The sequence below is a fragment of the Chroicocephalus ridibundus genome, chromosome 9 (assembly GCF_963924245.1).
Source record: "Chroicocephalus ridibundus chromosome 9, bChrRid1.1, whole genome shotgun sequence".
NCBI classification, from domain to species: domain Eukaryota; kingdom Metazoa; phylum Chordata; class Aves; order Charadriiformes; family Laridae; genus Chroicocephalus; species Chroicocephalus ridibundus.
In genome coordinates this window covers 23,334,459-23,354,127 of record NC_086292.1, presented here as the reverse complement: position 1 = coordinate 23,354,127, position 19,669 = coordinate 23,334,459, and the positions used below count along the sequence as shown (strand labels likewise).

At 46.2% G+C, this 19,669-nt stretch overlaps 1 protein-coding gene across 4 annotated transcripts in view; it reads right to left on the bottom strand.

Annotated features, from left to right (window-relative positions):
- HTR2C (5-hydroxytryptamine receptor 2C) overlaps positions 1–19,669 on the bottom strand; it is a 269,572-nt gene that overhangs the window by 85,191 nt on the left and 164,712 nt on the right. For all 4 annotated transcript variants that reach the window (XM_063346041.1, XM_063346037.1, XM_063346039.1 and 1 more), the window contains exon 2: positions 11,839–12,228. The gene's annotated coding sequence lies outside the window, so the exon portion shown is untranslated. The remainder of the gene's footprint in view (positions 1–11,838; positions 12,229–19,669) is intronic.

Genomic DNA, 19,669 nt, shown 5'->3' with positions numbered 1-19,669 from the left:
TTCGGGCTGGCTATTCATCACGCCTGAAATTCATCACTTGGAAGTAAGCTGGATCAGTTCACCAGCCCAGCTTTTTCTCTTTTTTTTTTCCTTTTTTTTTTTTCCCCCACAGCTGGAATATTCACTGTCTAATTAGCGAGTTGAATTAGTTCACTAATGGGTTGAGTGAAGCCAAGAGCTAATGGAAGAGAAGTCCTGGGGACACCCAGCCCCTGTGAAGGCAGGGTGGGGAAGCCTGAGCAGCATCACCCCTTGCGAGAGCAGTTCCGCGCTCAGCAGACAGTTGAGCAGAGGAGCTCAACTCATAGAATCATAGAATCACAGAATGTGTTGGGTTGGAAGGGACCTCTAAAGGCCATCTAGTCCAACCCCCCTGCAGTCAGCAGGGACATCTTCAACTAGATCAGGTTGCTCAGAGCCTCATCCAGCCTGGCCTTGAATGTCTCCAGGGATGGGGCCTCCACCACCTCTCTGGGCAACCTCTTCCAGTGTCTCACCACCCTCAGTGGAAAGAACTTCTTCCTAATGCCTCATCTAAACCCACCCTGCTCTAGTTTAAAACCATTGCCCCTCGTCCTATCGCTACATGCCCTTGCCAACAGCCCCTCCCCATCCTTCCTGTAGGCCCCCTTCAGGGACTGGAAGGGGCTGGAAGGTCTCCCCGGAGCCTTCTCTTCTCCAGGCTGAACCCCCCAGCTCTCTCAGCCTGTCCTCACAGCAGAGGGTCTCCAGCCCTCGGATCATCTTCGTGGCCTCCTCTGGCCCCGCTCCAACAGGTCCATGTCCTTCTTGTGGTGAGGGCTCCAGAGCTGGACACAGCACTCCAGTCTTATGCAACTTCAATGTAACTTGAATATCATTGCTGTCCTAAGCAGCCGACCTGGAAAGATATTCCCTACAGCTGCCTGGTAGAGCCTGAGCTTGATGCTTGAACTTCAGGAGCATGAATGTCTGAAAACCATGTGATGGCTCACGGACCCCTTTCATTGTGAATTTAAACCAATTATAATGTCTGAGACAGTTTCTTCAATGCTCATAACTGAATTCAAATTAAAAGCAACAGGAAGAGATGCAAGCCTAAGCATCTCTGCCTGAGGCAGAATAATTGATATATTAACTAAAGGATAAGGTGGAACACATCGTACCTCAGGAAATGCATTTGCTCAAAACCCCATTAAGACTGTCAACAATTTGGCTTGGCTGTTTACAGCACGGTATACAAAACAAAATCATTACCGTGGCACAGTATGCAATAAAACTGGTCTTTAGCACTGACAGCAATGGTATCGAGAGGAAAGGTACATGGCCAGCACCTAAAATAAAAAAGTCCCAAGGTCGGAATCTCAAGGGATTAAATTTTATAGTTTAGGTGATGTGAAAAGGTCAGATTAGACCACAAGGTTTCTTCTGGCATGAGAAAGTACGGTTTGATCCTGCTGCTCATAATCTATTACCACTGTGCTTCGTTTCTCCATCACCCATGTGATGTCTTCCACTCTGCTCAGTGCTCTGATGCTCAATGTCTCCAACTCTGGAGACATTCCAAACACGCCTGGACGCATTCCTGTGCAACCTGGTCTAGGTGACCCTGCTCTGGCAGGGGGGTTGGACTAGATGATCTCCAGAGGTCCCTTCCAACCTTATGATTCTATGATTCTATGTACCCACAAACACATATGTTACAGTGCTGTCCTTGTACACGCCCTGTCCACCATGGGGAGTCCTTAGGCCAAGGGAGCCAGGGCTGCCTGCAGAGGTCCACGTCAAGAGCGTGAGGAACAGAACCTGGGTATGGACAAGAGCTCTGCAGTAAAGGAGCTCAAGGCTTTGACAATCAAAACAGCGCTCATAATACAAATTGGGGCTTGGCTACATTTTTTAATTAACGAAAACGTCTAAAGTAAAATAATTATTTAGTATTCCAGGAGAAAACTTGCTTGTTCTACTTAAAGCAACACCAAAGAAAAAACAAATCAAGGCATAAAGAAAAATGGAGTGCATTTTCTATGCAGGAGAATAAAATTTCCTGCTCAATGGCACAGAATAACTACTAAATCGGAGGCAGGAGCTGCATTCAAGAGACATCTATATAGGCACAAAGTGGCACCATCCATAGCTAAAACAGCCACAAGTTATACGGTATGTGAACTATTAAGTTCATAACAGCATTATACTACTGACTACCCAAAGAAGACACTTCTCTCTCTAGGAAATTCAATAAATAACCGTTCACCTCAAAGGTTTTCTATTTTCCCATGATGAGCCAGGAGTAGCCAGTACCAGTGACATGGCAGTAAACCAGAGAAATCCGCCAGTCACCTACAGAAATCCTCCAATACTTCTTTTAAAAATGCCCTGTTAAAACTATCGGATTCATTGCCACAGAATGTCATGGATACTACATTTTAGATGAGTTCAAAAAGCAATTAAACAAAATAATGAGAGTAAAAAAAAAATAAATCCATTCGGGGCTATTAAACAGGATAATACCCGATCTGGCTTAGGAAGTCCCTCAGCAGAAATTGCTGGAGCCTGGGAGATTACAGGGGCGAGGACTGTGCTTGCCCTTGGCCCCCCGGCAGTTCTTACTGGTCACTGTTGGAAACAGGACAGCAGGCTGGAGGGACCTTCGGACTGAGCCAGTAGAGACATTCTAATGCCAAGAGCGCACAAGAGACGGGCAACTCAATATTATGTTGCTTTAATATGCAAACAGCCAGATTTGGTTCTTGTATAGAGTCTAACGAAGTCAAGGGAAAACGCATCCCTGCTACCTAGGGGTAGAGTTGACCGCAGCCAAGAACAGAAGCGCGCTCTGGACATTTACATGACATCTTTTTGCTCCTCTATCCAACCTGTTATGCTAAAAATCCCACCAACAGAAATCAGTACGTGCAGCGGGTGACAGTTTGGGGGGGGGAAGGTGGGGTGTTTTTTGTTGTTGTTTTAAAGAAACTAAAGAAACTCACTGAAACCAAGACAAATCAGAGCCCTCGACTATAAAAATAACTTCCCTCCCTCCCCCAGGCCAAATAGTTTCGTCTCCTGGTAAGAGGAAGAAGTCCAGATTTTCTGTCTGAATGTAAGAAGTGATGCTTGGAGACCACAGGATGAAGCTCACGCTGTACTGGAAATGTGTTGTGAGCAGTGCCCTGGGAAACCGCTCACTCTGTTCCCGGCAGGGTCTGACTCCCTCAGCGAGGGCCGGGAGCAGGAGAACAATCCATACTGCCAGGGGTGATGTTTTTTCACTGCTTGACAGTTCAGCTCCTTGGAAGCTTCTCTTCCCCATTGCTTACCGCTTTAGTGACCTTCGAAAATGGAGACAGAGATAATAGAAGCAGAATACTAAAAGGATTATTGCTTTTATTATCCTAGTATTGGGAAGCTGATTAAAAGCACGTATCCTTTCACAGGCTACCCTGGGTATTAGCACTCTCAGCTCTCTTCTCACAAAAGGTCACTGGACAGGATATTAAATGTAAACTTAAGCATTGAGCACTCTCCGTTTGCAGCACAGGTGTCCTTCTCATGGCAAATGTTACCGGGAGTGGTCTGTCTCTAGCCCAGGAGTCTCTTCTCACTTCTTACCGAAACACAACAACAACAACATGGATTTTCATCACAAAATGCCACCGGCCTTGAATGGTGGTGGGTGATAGTTGCATAAGGAGCTGCAACTCCAGCTGCAGGATTTCAGCCAGACGTCTGGTTTGTGGTTGTCCCTGTGAGCCACTCCGCCAGGCCACACTGAAGACACGCAGGAGCTGGCTCGGTCCCCTCAACACTTCCCTGTTGAGTGGCAGTACAGAGCCAAAACAACTGTGTGAGAGCCACCACAGGTATAACCTCATATTTTCACAATGCCAAACTAAGGACATTTTACAAGGTCTGAAGATCAGGCCTTTAGTATTTTCCCATGATAATAGAAGCTGCTTTCTAATGTCATGCCTCATGTAGCTACCAGCTGCTTTGGCAGGAGGTAGGATCTCCTAATGTCTCCTCCTACCATATGGAAATGGCAGGGCACGAACCGTGATGACGCTTCACGTCAAATAGATTCTCCCAAACCCAGAAAGAGGGAGAATGTGACCCTGGTTTTCTTAGCCTGTAGAAATCACCAGTTACAAAATCAGTGTATTTAAGAATAGGTTGCGGTGGTCATCTGCCTAAGCACCTAACAGTCTTGTTGCGTGGGTTGCACATCTCCTTCGACATAGGAGTGTTTATTTCGTACCTGTTTTGGGTTGCAATGCATATCCTAGAACACCAGGGCCGTGCGGTGTTTAATTGAGGATAAGAGGAGATTGCCAAATGGACACAAATAACTCACGGCACCTGAAGCTATTTTCTCCGATGCTATCTAGCCCTACTCTTAACACATCGTTGCTTTTATGGAAGAATCTCCCACAAGGTTACAGAGCCCCATGAGTCAGCGTCATCGCTAAGAAGAAGATCGGGTGAGGGTCAGCTGTTTTCCTGCTGTTATTGGCCTGAAGCAGTGAAGGAGTCCTGCTCGTTGACAGTCCTTACGCAACGGAGATAACCCATCTTTCTGCAGTCCTTTGTGGGTGTCAGGAGAAACTAAGAATAAACCAGGAAAAGCCTCCGGAAAGGTCTGCTAAGAAGTGAGGTGAAAGAAACATCCCTCAAGATACCATGCACAAACCCTCACTTTGGCTTAAAACACATCCTTATGCAACTGCTGCTAGATGGCTGCAGGTCATAATCACATACTGCAGTTAAAATTACTGACTAACTTATCTAGGAAGTGTTAAAACAAGCAGAGGAAAGTAGATGTAAGGAGCAACAGTTACATCCTTGTTCATACAGGATACACTAGAGTTGCTAAGCTTAAGAAAATAGGTAGGTCTCCCCCCCTGCTCATTACAGGGAGTCATGAAGCAAACTGCAGCATTTTTAAATCCTGCTTATCCACAAGCCAGATAAATTAGAATTTATTTCTTTCTTTTCTTTTCTTTCTTTCTTTTCTTTCTTTCTCTTTCTTTCCTTCTTTCCTTCTTTCCTTCTTTTAATAGCTTGTCTCAAAAGAGCTCCAAAAATATGCAAGCATATCCAGCAGAGAAAGCAGGCCAGCATTGGCCCTCGTTCAGAAGAAGAGGCCAACTGGGAGGTAACTAGGCACTCCTGGTCAGGAAGACACCAGGGAGAAAAGGAAGGAGAGAGGCAACATGGCTGCCTAAGGACAACTGGCCTCCCCGGCCAGAGGCTGGGGCAAATCTGCTGCTGCTGTGAACGAGATGCATTTCATGTCCTTGCTTGCAAACTGAGGAAGCATGCCATGATCAGACCCTGGAAATTAAAAAAAATACACCTGCTCTTGTGCCAGCTTTAAGCTTCTTGTTTTCCTTGTTAATAAGATCAAGAAATTTCCTTGCAAGAGAAAGCTCTGTAATTCTGTACTCTTAACGAAAGTTTGTGAAAGACAGGATCGCTGCTTATCTCATGAATTAATGCTGAAGCTCTGGGACAGTCTAGCAGCTAAATTAGTACTTAAATGGTACATACAGGTCAGGATGCAGGAAGAACTGTTAACTCTTCTGAGACGTGGAAAGCAAGCTTGCTATCAAGGTCTTCAGGACCACAGTAGTCCTGGGTTTGGTCCCACTTACTGTAAGCACAATGGAATTGCAGCAATACAAAAACGGAGAGAACAAGACTGGAAGCAAGCCCAGGTAATAAAGGGTCATATCAAATGAAAAGCTGACCTTCACTTGGTTGCGTCTGAATTTTTGCCAAAGGAAAAAATTGCAATGCCTTTCAAAAGAAAATGTAACATGTAATCTAAACCCCACGCTCTCCCAAACCAAAGGTCAATAATATTAATTGTACCGTTGTACATTGCCCCTCTAAAAAAATGAATATACTGGATCTATTGAAGGGTCTAATACCAGCTAGAATCAAGATCAGCAGAAGCCAAATTTGGATGAAAATGTCTCTTCGGGAAGTCACCAGATACTGGTTTCTTGCAATATTGTCCAAATACCTATAGATAGAAGAAGCTTTTAATTCAATGCAGCAGTTAAGGGTTTCAATGAAATTTATTTCCGGGGAAAAAAAGAAGCAAGCAAACCTCTGCTCAGCATAAAAAGCAAGGGTCATTGTAGTGGAGCAGAAAGACTCATCCTCTTGTCTTTTTTCAAAGAAATAAAAAGCTCTGTAACTGCTGAGCACATCAGTAATCTGAACGCCCTCGATGCTCCGATTGACTTGGCCTTGCTATCGGTAGGGAGCTGGGACAAAGGAAGGTGCAGAACGAGCCCGTCACTCAGTAGCCCACTTCCAGGCACTACTGTTGGTACCAAAAACCAGGACTGGTAACTATTTCGCTCATCCGCTTTCACAGAGGACAAGCAACAGCTATTCCACAGTGCATCAGCTCTTAAAAAGACAAGAGAGAAACCACCCGTCCGCACTGCTGAGCACAGACACAAATCAAGGGAGAGTAATGAGGCCTGACTGCCTGTTTCAGGCATCATTTACGGAGCCGGGTACAAGTCAGAAGGACGTGGTAATGGACGTATTGTCCCTAGGATCAGCTCTTTGGCAAAGCAGAGCACTGCCCAGAAACCTAGACGTTCCACGATTTGAATGCAAACTTTCTTTCTTCTGCCCCCCCCTCCAATTACATGGCTTGTTCTACATACCTGGTGATAAAAAAGAACCTGGGGGTGTCATACAGAGGAAAAAGAAAAGGGATTAGCATTTCCAGCTTGCTTCTGTTCTGTAGAAACACTGGTTTCCTACTACCATTGCTTGGCAGAACACAGGAAACCTCGTATAATGAAGCAACTAATGAAGGGTCAACGATATGTGTAGCCTGAGAACAGGACGGGAACAGAGAAGGAACCTCAGATCGATCTCACAAGCATCAGAAATGGGTTGTGCAGACAAAGAAGCAATAAATAGCACGTTTTGCTGGGTTTTCCTTGCATTAATATGTCACGTTGCCTGGACAAGAAAACCGCAAGCGTCCATTGTTTCCCCCTGGGTTTAATGAAAGACTCACATACCAGCTAAAAGTTTTCAGCATCCCTCCACTGAGGCAGGAGGACCGGACCCACCGTTTGCAGGTTTTTGTTCCTGCTCCATATACTTCCAAAATGGTGATGCTGCAAGAAGTTTCCCCAACCAATTTCCATACAGATATTTCTTTAGCTGCAATCGCTTTAGGAAAGTCCAATACTATCTATACTTCTTTATTTTATTTTTTCTTTTATTTTAGGATAGAACTAACCAGAAGTGATCAGAACGCAGCATGGTTTGTCCGTATTAGCCAGGTCTGTCTAAGGCTTTGGCACTTTGTTGTAACTCTCAGGTTTTTGAAAGGTGAGCCTCAAACTGCTGCTGTGTGGTTCAGTCTCTACAGAAAATCATTGCGCAAAAAAAGAATAAACTGCAAAGGGATGTGGATATTTTAACAATTTCAAAAAAAAAGCTGTCCTCTTTTTTTTTTTAATCGTCATGTTCTAAGAAAATTTGCTGCAAATAACAGAGCGAAGTCGCTGCCCTGCAGAGTTCAGACTAGGTGCACAACCCGCTTAGACTCGGCTTCAGAGCACATCAGAAATAGGACGTGCTCATTTATGATGAGCATGTTTTGAATTCAAGGAAATTAACTTTTTCCTTTTCCAAAAATTATCATCCTACATCTCTATTTGAATCCACAAATGGTTCCTGGTAGAATAACACGTTGATTAAGTCATCAAACAAAACGCTCTCTGGCACTGGTAGCAGCAAGGCAGCAGCTGTTTCTAAGAGCAATTGTATGTCAAGTGGAAAAGCTGGCAAGCTTCAAGTTAACATTTAGCTACCTGACCAGGTTATCTTTTTCAAGCAGCAAGAAATGTGGAGTCAGCAGGAATTTTTCTACCCAAAGTACACAGAAGGAAAGGAACCTCTGCCTTTCAATTCATAATTTAATATACTTGATGCAACCCTTATGTTCACAATCTGTAGCTACACTGAGAAACATAAGTGATCCAAAACCTCCAAGGACCTTAATCGCTACAGAACATGCAGGAGGAACTTGTTGACAACAGCAGCAGCAATTTAAATCTGCTGGCACTTTCAGAGACAAATAGCCCTGTATGAAATTCAGCTGGAGGTGGCTTCCCTTCCCCTTGGTCTCTGAAGGCTGATGTCAGGACATCCTAACCTACATTCCCTGGGCGATGAGTAGGGCAGTTGGTAAATCCTGGAGACAACCGCGTGGAGTTAGGGGAGCTTTTCCCTCTCCTCAGAGAAGCACGAAGCAACTCTACTGCAGCCGTCACGGGGAGAAATGCCCCCCCAGAAACAACCTGTGTGGTTCTTCACGGCGTTTTTACTGCTAGACAGCAGCCACGTATTTTTCACGGAAATTCTTAACCCTCTCCAAAATTGCAAATCTTCCCTATCAAAATCTACAAGCAATAATGGGTCAGCGCTATTAAGGTTTTTTTTTGCGTGTGTGTTTCTCCACCAGGAAATTATTTTCTCATGAATTTTTAGACAAATTCTAACAAATTATTCCCATCCCTGCCAGGAGAGGAAAACCAAATGTTTTCCTTGAGCAGAACTCACATAACAGCCTCCGCATCCTCTTTAACGCCATTTCTGGAATAAACATCTTTTTAAAGTTTGTTCTTTGATGGACTTGTCCAAATAGCAGGAATCTCTCAAAGAACAAGAGAAGAGTCTACCTTTTGGAACACTCGCTGGTTGCCTCCGCTGCCAATGCCAGCCCATTCGTCACTGATTCTTGCCCTACCTGTTCTTGAGAAGTCTCTCTCAAAGTAAACTCTGTCCACTTGGATCTGCTGCTCCCCAAATCGCTACAGAATCAAGGACTTGTTGGCAACACTAGAAACCACGCAGAGTGCTGGGGCAAAAAAAAATCCCACCTCTACCTGCATCAGCCGAGGGTGTGCTGCAGCGGCCAGAGCCTTCACAAGTCTCCCGTCACCCATGAGACCCCCCCCTGGGGTCTCGTCCTTGTGTGGAGACCTCTGTCTCCCTGCTTCCTGCTACAGTGGTGCCCAAAGCATCCTCCAAGATTGGTACCTACCAGTTCTTTAGTCTGTCAAACTGCAAAACACTTTTCTGGATTTTAAGGTACAACGGTAGTACATTAGAAATCAAGAGGCTTAAAGACAAGACTATGAAAAGGAGATAAACCATCTTTGCTAGAATTTTTTAGATTAAGTCTACAGGAGCTTTTATGAAGCTAGTGAAAATCTTCTAGATGAACCTTTAGGGCTCATCAGTTTAAAATCATTTTCTTTCTGCTCCCTCCTCACTAATATTGCTCAAAAAACAATGCTGAAAATAATTGCCAGCAACGTAATACAGCCTGTGAAAGGTACCGAAAAGGCTCCTATGCCTCCAAGTAACAGCACAGCTCCTCAAGGCACATCACATCCGCTCCTTGTTGCATTTTTCCATGTTTTTCATTTAAATAGACAGTAACCTTTATCACGTGAAACCAAGGTGGCAAAACATTAGATTTGATGTGTGTGCTGGGCCTGGCCTGCCTTGCTGTGCACTGCAGGAAAAAGCGGTGCCTTGAGATTCCTGGAGTTTGAAACGGGAGAACCCATGTCGCTTGTCTCCCTGCCCCGAGCTGCAAGGGAAGCTCTGCCCCATGTCTTTTCTCCCCAGAGCAGCCCACAGCAACCAAGTCAGGTGAGCAAACCCCTGCAGAAGTTTGGCCTCAACAAGATGGGACTGTTGTTGGCCAGCAGCAAGGAACTCCTCAGCCCAGCTGCAGGAACGCCATCCGTACCCTCCCTCGTACTTGTGCTTTCAAAATAGCATAAACAACTGATAAGCAAAACAAAAGCAAAGCTAAACCCCACACAGCAAAAAGCTTGGGATTAATGCTGCAGCTGTAGAGCAGCCTACCCTTCGCTTTGCTTTTATGCAGTATTTCACACCGAATTCTACGTTTGCCAGTAAACTTTTCAAAATGGAAAGCAGTATTGTTTGTATTTGTGCAATATCAAGCACCAGGGGACCCTACTAGTTGGAAGGTACAGAAACTGCACTGTTAAATCTATGTTCAAGAACACAAATAAGCGTTTTCTTTTTTTGCAATAAGAATAAAAGCTTTAAGATAGGTGCCTGAAGCCTGAGATGAGATAGAAGTTCTAAGAGTCACTATACATATCTAATCAGCAGAATGCACAGAAACACTGAGCCACTGATACTTTACAGGAGAGTGAGAAATGTCTGTGTTTGGGTGAGATTACCTAGAATCAGCACATCTGGAGGGCAGGGTAGGAGACCAGTGCCATCCCATAGGCACTGGTGAGTTCCCAGGGACACTCACAACCCAGTGTGGGCTGGCAGGCGGGGGGTGGGGGGTGGGGGTGCAGGCCAACAAACTCTTATCTGGCCCCTTCTTCCCCTTCAGACGAGAGAGCAGAGACCTGGGTCCGTCCCTGCCCCAGAGGGAGGATGTACAGTGCTGGGAAGCACTGGAACACTTGCTGCCCGGGAAGGTCCTCCGCACTTCCCAATGGTTTTAGCTGCCTCGGTCTGCAGGGAAACTCTCAGGATAATGTCTCTGCTCAACGTGCGTTCGGCTTGGCAGCCTCAGGCTCAAATTACAAAGTATTTCTAAGGCAGGACAACAGAAGAAGATGCAAAACCAGCTCAAGTCCTGGAGTTGCAGGGAAGAAGAAATGCTGGCAATAATGGAAAGGCATCATCAGTATTATTATGGTAAGAAGTCTGTAATTACTACACTGGTAATTTTTCCAAATGAGTTGGCTTAGAGACAGGTCTCTTGCACTGATTACTAAATTATTTTCTTTACAAAGGTCTAAGTGGCTCTGTTTTCCAGATGAATAGCCTGAAGCCACTTGGTTCAGAGCTTTAGTCCCCTGAGATTCACCTTGGACAGTAAAGAAATGAGACAGATGAACACTAAACTATTCTGTGTACGAACCCAGCAGCAGTTTGGCTGATGAGAATGCTTTAGGTAAAGTACCTTTCAATTTCAAATAAAACAGAGAGGAACTGGGGCTAGTTAAAAGTCACAAGCAGTCAGAAGCAGTATTTGCTAACAAATCATTTTAAACCAAGTAAGCTTTCCTAAAGAGAGTCTTGGGCTCACCTTGCCTCGTCCGGGAGAGCTGCCTTGCCAGGCCAATTGAGGGCAGTGGGTTGGCGTTGGCACTTTCCCAATCATAGAATCACAGAATCACAGAATGGTTTGGGTTGGAAGGGACCTTAAAGATCATCTAGTTCCACCCCCCTGCCCTGGGCAGGCACACCTCCCACCAGACCAGGTTGCTCCAAGCCCCGTCCAGCCTGGCCTTAAACACCTCCAGGGATGGGGCAGCCACAGCTTCTCTGGGCAACCTGGGCCAGGGGCTCACCGCCCTCACAGCAAAGAATTTCCTCCTGATATCTAATGTAAATCTCCCCTCTTCCAGTTTGTGGCCATTACCCCGTGTCCTGTCATTGCACTCCCTGATCCAGAGTCCCTCCCCATCCTTCCTGTAGGCCCCCTTCAGGGACTGGAAGGGGCTGGAAGGTCTCCTCGGAGCCTTCTCTTCTCCAGGCTGCACCCCCCCAGCTCTCTCAGCCTGTCCTCACAGCAGAGGGGCTCCAGCCCTCCCAGCATCTCCGTGGCCTCCTCTGGCCCCGCTCCAACACGTCCCATCCTTCTTATGCTGAGGGCTCCAGATCCCAGTCCAGATCTCCAATCCCGCCAACCCAGACACTGCCAGGCTGCTGGACTGCCCTTTCCCCCTCGCCTGTCCCCAGGGAGCAGCGTTGCTTTTATCCCATCATACTTTTGCCCAGCATTTACTGACCGACACTTACTTTTTCCTTGAGAGGGAGCACCTGCGCTCAGGGAGGGAAGCTCTTTGCAGCCGCCCGCACATCTGGTGCGTGGGGACGCAGCGCCGCTGGCGGGGACCAAAGCAGGGCAAGCGTCTCACTCTCACGCAATGCCACCTAGACACAGGTTTCCATCAGCCTTTGCTGACTCAGAAAAGGTCCTGGGCAGCACAGCAGGAAACAGCAAAAGTTCAGTCCCTCTGGCAGCTGCTCCGAGGAGGGTTTGAGGCCGGTGTATGGTGCCAAGCTCCGCCTGTGATCCAGGCTCTTGCTCGCATGCCTTCAGTGGGCTCTTTCGAAGCACTCTGCCCCTGTGGATGGCACCGAGCTGAACGGCTCACCAGGCAGGGAACTCAAAAACGCCAGGGAGACCTTTGGGGGAAGAGAGAGAGAGAGGGAGAGAAAGGGAGAAATGAACAACAATGTTCATCTTCAAAATTTAAATCTGTCTGTGGCTTCTATTTCGAACATCCCCATTAAATTAGTCCATTAGATAAAATCCTATTAATTGGATGACTTGGTCAGCTGCGGCTTACTCAGAATTTGTTGTGGTTTTAGTATTTTATCATCAAACGCAGTTCTGGGTAATTCAAATCTCACAACACCAAGGAAAAATTGCCCACAATTAACAGCTTCAAATACAAGCAGCTTTCGTCACACAAACCCCAGCAAGAGCTCACGCCACTCTCCAATCCACTTTACTTGTTTATTTAGCCTGGTTTACATCTCAGTTTCTTCTGGGGTTCAACTGACGCGAGCTTGCGCTTGTTTGAATTGCTCCTCTGCAAACACAACAAACCAGCTCCAGCCACGAAGCTTTAAGCCATCACCAAAGTTTTTCAGCAATCAGATCCCTAAGCATTAACTTTCGTGATTAAAGTAGCGTATCTGACAAATTGGCAGCAGGGAATATAATGGCATATTTCTGTGCAACGGGGAGAATTTCTACCTTCTGCAGTCACCGGTGGACTATCAAAGCCACTATAGCATGACACATGATGTTGCAGCATCCCCGGGCTAGAAAAGTAAGTAATCTGAGTCACCCGCAAATAGAAACAAATTCAAAGGGTCATTAAAAAGCTACTAAAGCTCACAAAATTAAATAAATACATCAATTAATTTAAAACTCCATGAAACAGCAGAGTTGAATTTTGCTGTAGTAGTATCACATGGCTTTAGAAATCGCCCTTCAGTTATCCAACTGGACCTTGGCGTGATTCCGTCTCCACTTATTCTCCCTGGTTATGTCTACGGCATCATCACCACCCGTCTGAAACGTCAGAAAGACACGAAAAACAGAGCGGAGGGACTGAAGAAAAACTAACACTAGCATCCAGCTTTACTGTTCTTCTCATTCATGAATCTCAAACTCATGTATCCAAGACAGTGAACAGTATCCTTCTGCACGCATTAATTGCAGCCATGAGGCACTACACGTATCATGGAACACAGCGTGGCTGGCAAGGGGACTCAGTCCAGCTCAGGAGCCCAGGTGAGGGAAGAGCGCGATAGTTTGAGGAACAGAACAGCTCTTGCTCCAAAACATCACCGCTGCGCAGCCTAAGAAAATAAACCGACAGAACTCAACAGACCCTACATGCTCACACAGACCCCAGGGCATGGAACCAGCACCAGCCAAGGCTGGCTCTGCCAGAGGCTCACAGGCATCCAAGAAAAAAGAAGTCTCTGCCCAAGAGGTTCCCATGGATATCTAACACAACACAGAAGCGCCAAAGGAGAGCGAAGGAGGAGGAGAAGCAGCAGCGGTACAAGGAAGGCCATTAGCTGGTGTGTGCTGGTTGCAGCACAGTGGCTGCGCCAGCAAACCAGCCCCAAAGCAGGACCAGCACAGAACCAAGAGTGTAGTGGAGGCACTGACATCTATAAGCATGGAAAACAGGGGAAAGCTGCTGGATGTAACTGACCTCAGTTAAACCACAGACCTATGGTCATGTCAGCACACCAAGTACCAACCCATAGGTGCTCTTGGAAGAGGGGAGAGAGCCAAGCATGAGGCTCAGGAGACTTGCACAACTGTCTTCTTCCATAAGAGGATCCTGCGGTGGAACAGCCATTGCATGTTCTTGGCTCTGCATCACATTGATGACACAAAGCTCAGGGGGGTGGCTGACACACCAGAAGGCTGTGACACCATACAGAGAGACCTGGACAGGCTGGAGAGCTGGGTGGAGAGAAACCTTATGAAATTCAAGAAGGGCAAGTGTAGGGTGCTGCCCCTGGGGAGGAATAACCCCCTGCACCAGGACAGGTTGGGGGTGACCTGCTGGAGAGCAGCTCTGTGGAAAGAGACCTGGGAGTCCTGGGGGACAACAGGATGCCCATGGGGCAGCAATGTGCCCTTGTGGCCAAGAAGACCAATGGCATCCTGGGGGGCATCAAGAAGAGTGTGGCCAGCAGGTGGAGGGAGGTCATCCTCCCCCTCTGCTCTGCCCTGGGGAGGCCACATCTGGAGTGCTGTGTCCAGTGCTGGGCTCCCCGGTTCCAGAAGGACAGGGAACTGCTGCAGAGGGGACAGCAAAGGGCTACCAAGATGCTGAGGGGACTGGAACACCTCTCTCATGGAGAAAGGCTGAGGGATTTGGGTCTCTTCAGTCTGGAAAAGAGACAACTGAGGGGGGATCTTATCAACGCTTATAAATACTGAAAGGGTGGGTGTCAGGAGGATGGGGCTAGGCTCTTCTCAGTGGTGCCCGGGGACAGGACAAGAGGTAATGGGCACAAACTTGAGCATGGGAAGTTCCACGTAAACATGAGGAGGAACTTCTTTCCTGTGAGGGTGGCAGAGCCCTGGCACAGGCTGCCCAGAGAGGTGGTGGAGTCTCCGTCTCTGGAGACATTCCAAACCCGCCTGGAGGTGTTCCTGGGCCACCTGCTCTGGGTGACCCTGCTCTGGCAGGGGGTTGGACTGGATCATCTCCAGAGGTCCCTTCCAACCCCTGCCAGTCTGGGATTCTGTGATCACTGTCTTTTTCTAAGTACTACAAAACGTTTGTCTTTGAAAAGTCCTTTTTCCAACAAAAGTGACTCTGAACTGTCACTCTCCTTTACCCAGGCCACCCTACAGCTATGGCGTAATTTATACTGTGTAGAGATCACAAATCCCAGCAAAGACTTTGCTGTGCTACTGGTTTGAGGCCAAAGGCGCTCACCTTGGAGACCATTTCGGCGTGCGATAGCTACCGAGGTCAGCCTACGACCGGAGAGCAGACTGCAGCAGCTGCCTTTGAGCTAAGGGGAGCGACAAGCCCCCAGCCTCAGCGCCGCACAATGCCTCCTCTCGGATTTGTGACAAAATGACCTTTCAGGAACGCAGTTTCCAAAGTGACTAGTCTTGCTGGTGACACACAGCTAGGGGAAACAGAGAATTCACAGTGATTTGAATAGATCAGATTTATGGACTAACAACGCAGATGATGCAGTGAAGCAAGGAATGAAATGTAACAAGGCCGAGAAAAAATTAAACACATGCTACATTCCAGCCTAAACAGCCGTGTACGAATAGACAGGAAATACAATCTAAAACAATTCACATAACATTTAGTAGCATTACGGGAAAGCCAGAAAATATCTTGCAGCTCTTACAGACTTGATAATACAGCATAAAAACCAACAGAAGGCTGTAAGGCGAGTTAAGACTGTGAACACTTCTGTAGGAAAGGCACAAGGAGCCTTTCAGCCTCAGGAGCACTGAAAAATGTGAGACGCTGCCAAAAAGATCTCCAGAAGGTTCAAACCCAATCCGGAAAGATTTCGTAGGTATTAGGTTATTTGGGCAACATTAACATTTTTGCAAGATGAAACCTACAGTTCCATTAAACCACCCTACAGCCTATAGGATCCGATCACCTTTAGGTATGCAACAGAAAATGCAATAGGGAAGGTGTCTCCCCAAGTGAGGAGGTGCAGCAGGAACAAAACTGGCTTTGAGAGAAGAGGAGCGAGAAGCCAAGAGTTTGAACTTGTCCCCAAAAAAGCCTTGACACTCTGCTAATCGTGGCTGAGCCGTATTGGAGAAAATGCTGTGTCAAACGGTATACTGGATTACCAAATCAATATTGCTGGGGGGAATACTGTGATAGATTTCAATGGAAATAATTTCTTTATAGACAGGAACACCCTTAAGACTGTAAAAAGGTTGTTTATGCAGGCTTATACTGAAAAAACATATATACTCTGAAAATGTTTACATACACAACTAATTAAAATCAACTGGAATAATCACGTGCTTCGATTCGACATGTTAGGCATTATAAAAATCAGGTGGATTGGCATGTTGGTATATTTTCATCTCTCTTTGGTTCACTATATATTTTTTGCAGCTGTATTCAGAATAACGGGATGAACTGCAACTCCCAGAAAGCAAAGAGATGATGCAAGATTTTAAAATGCGATCAGAAGTAACAACATTTTTCTAAGACATCCCTTTTATTTGAGAGCACGCATTTTCAAAGGCCCTCTGTATATACAACATTAGAAAGTATTTCCTCAAACACAGCAACTTATTAGCTCCGTTCCTGCCTAGTTTCTTAATTGGGCTCAGAAGTAAAATTATCATTCAGATGTTAGCAGTTTTGCTGTTCAATGTCTAATCTATCTTGAAAGCTTGAACAAATTCTATAAATATTTAAGTTAAATATAATCTGCATTTGCTTAGTGATTTTAATTAAGAATTACGTTGCCATTCCCCTGAAATGTGTAAATGCTTAAAGCCAGTGCAGTAGCAGGATAATATCAGGGTATTTAAGATTCCGTACCATTATGAATACATTTTTCAGTTTAGCACTGTAGCTGAGCTGCTACACTACTACTCAGAGTCATCTTTAAAAAAAAAAAAAAAAAAAGACAAAAAGCTACAAAAAAAAAGTAAACTTTAATATTAAACTGCTGTAGCAGAAGAGGGTTCTACTCAGTCGGGTTTTTTTCCATTTTTATTGCTACTTTAAGCCCAGTTTCTCCAGACCTTCCTTTCCACAGCCAAAACTCTGAGCCTCTGACTTTGAGCCCACTGCGTTTCTTCTGGGTCTGATGAAGGAGCCTCACAGAGATTTTAGGCTTTTGGAAGAAAAGCCACCGATGACGACTTCACGCTATTCTTTCAAAATGAGCCAGTTACGACACTCTTTAAGACAAACATTTATTCCTTGCAGGAGGGTTACGATATCTGAATCCTACCCGTGGACTCCCCTGGCACTAAGTAAACCCAGGAGGACCAAAGGGCAGCCTGCCCCCTCAGCACATCCCCGGCACATGGAACCGGCGCCAAGGATGCCCGTTTCAGAGCATCCTCCTCAAGCCAGGAGCGCGTGCAGGAGGCAGAAATGTCCATGAGTATGGAACCGGGCTTCCCCGGCGGGTGCCGCGAGCTATGGGCTGCGGTGGAAAACACAACCCTGCCCACGCCGCAGAAGGCAACCCTGCAGAAGGGCACGCTCAAACCCAAGGCGCCCTGGGCGACTCCCGTGTCTCTCTGGATACGGCAAAAACATGCGCCTGCTTCCCCTGCGGGAAGGAAGAGCCTTACACCCGGCATTTCCAACCCTACCCTAACGCAGGCTGAGAAGGAAAAAAATACATAAAAGATGCAAGACACTGGATAGCAACAAATTAGGTGCCTAAAGTCCAGGACTGAGAACCAAACCATTAGAGATATTTAATTAGAAAACTAGCTATTAAGGTAGACTGCAGTTTATTAATAGTTTGTCAGGAAACTAATGTAATTAACTGCTGGACAGAAATGGGGACAAAACAGTGGTTAGAGATCTCGGGAAGAAGTAACTAGAGAAGAATGAACTGCAAGGGTTATAAATCTCAGATTCAACTGCAAGCCTTTTTCTCTCTTAGTCCACAAACAATTAAAAATCTTACTTCTATTTGTTCTAATCTTTGAAAGTATGACTGTGGAGACTGCAGTTGCATTTTGACCACAATATAGACACCGCACTGGACATCTTTTTCTCTGCGTGGCTCTGCACGCTGGTTTGAGGGAGAGAGCCAGAGGCGGGGTGATGGGCTTTGCCTCCCCCTTACGCCACAACTGCTTCCATGGGATTGAACTGGGAACCAGCAAACAGAACCCAAAAAAAACAGAAGGAAAGAATATTTAAACCCGGGTTCAGTAATACTGGATGTTACCGAGTAAAGCAAAGGAAAATTATTATTTTACATAAAATGGTTTTCGGTTTTCCTTTGGATGGCTTCATGGCATGTAAGAAGACAGTGAGAAGATACCTGCGTATCTCTGGAGGCCTGATTTAAAACCTCTGATTCATAACCAACAGCACGCTTCGTGACCTCGGAAAAAACCCACTACAAAAACCCAACCCAACACCCCACAACAGAACAATTCCCACACGCACATTCACAAGAGGGCAGAAGATTAACTTTCATTGTGATCTTTTGACAAGAAACAGCACAATTTTCACACAGAACTGCGTTTTCTGCAGTGGACACAGAGCAGCACAGAATAGCACAGACCAAGAGAGCATTTTCAACCTGCCACCCGTCTAGCCTGTTATACCGATTGCACTGGCGACATCTGAAGTCCCAACGTATGACGACATCACTCTTTCCTCATTAAGAAGTCAGCATAGGCAATTTGGGTAAGTAGATTTTATAGAACACTCTTAGGAAAGAGAACAGAATAGAGCAGAGCAAAGAGTGAACAATCAAGCTCTTTCCTCGGCCAGAAAAAGCAAGCGATAATGTTCAAATTTTCATGCCGTGGAAGTTGGCCCTGGGCTGAAATTAAACCGGGTGCAAAGTAGCAAGTTCTCCACCACCAAGGCAGGGCAGAGTGAGCACATGAAACCCCCAGCAATTCTACATGACTTCGGCTTTGCCCTCGGTCGTTTTCCCTTTTACTGCCGTCCTTTGTCCAGAGAACGAGACACATGCACGCCATCGCCTTTCGCTCTGTCCCTCAGACACTTCTCCTCTGACATTGTCTCCAATTAGCATTCCTGTTTGTTACCCAATATATCACCCGTAATAATTTCGGTGCAGTCAACCAGTTCCTCCCCGAATGGAAGGAAGGTTAATGATGCTTTCTGCTACTGTTACTATATGCTTTGCATAAGAAAGGGAGCGGATCTCTTAAACAACAGCAGAGGACATTCCTTCCCTGAGATGCCTTGGAGCAGAAGACATCCCTTCTGCACCAGTGAAGTGCAAGGGGACTGCCCACGTCTTATCAGGTCAGGAGTCGCTCTCTGCCCCGGACACACAAGTACCCTGTGGCCAATAGAGAGGTGGCCCGAGTGTCTTCAGTCTAGATCCTTTTCTGTAACGGAGCAAAATATTGTCCCTTGAAAAGACGGAGCCAAGTCCACCAGTGACAAAGCCTGTGGCATGGGGACACTGCTGGTGTTGGTTTCTCCCTTCCCCTGGACTCAGCCCAACCCTCAGGAAGGGCCAGAGAGGCCCCAACCTCCCCCTTTCCCCCGCCTGACAGTGACACACGCTAAACCTGGGCGCTGAACGAGCAGGACGCATCAGAGGCAATGCTACGCAAAGCAGAATTGTGAGCTAAAGAGAAGATTGAACTGGGAGCCACCAGCTGCAGCCAAAACATTTCCATTTCAGTAACTGATGTTAACCCTATTGTAAAATCCCAGTTACCTGTTAACCTTCCCCCAAAGGAAAAGACGGATTCTGATAGCCTGCTAACAGTTACCACCGATCGTATCTTTACAGTAACTTCAAGTTTTTTCATGCTGATAGCACATCGTGGTTTGCAACTATACTTTTTCCTAGTTCTTGCATTTCTTACTTACTGAATGATTAACTTTACCTG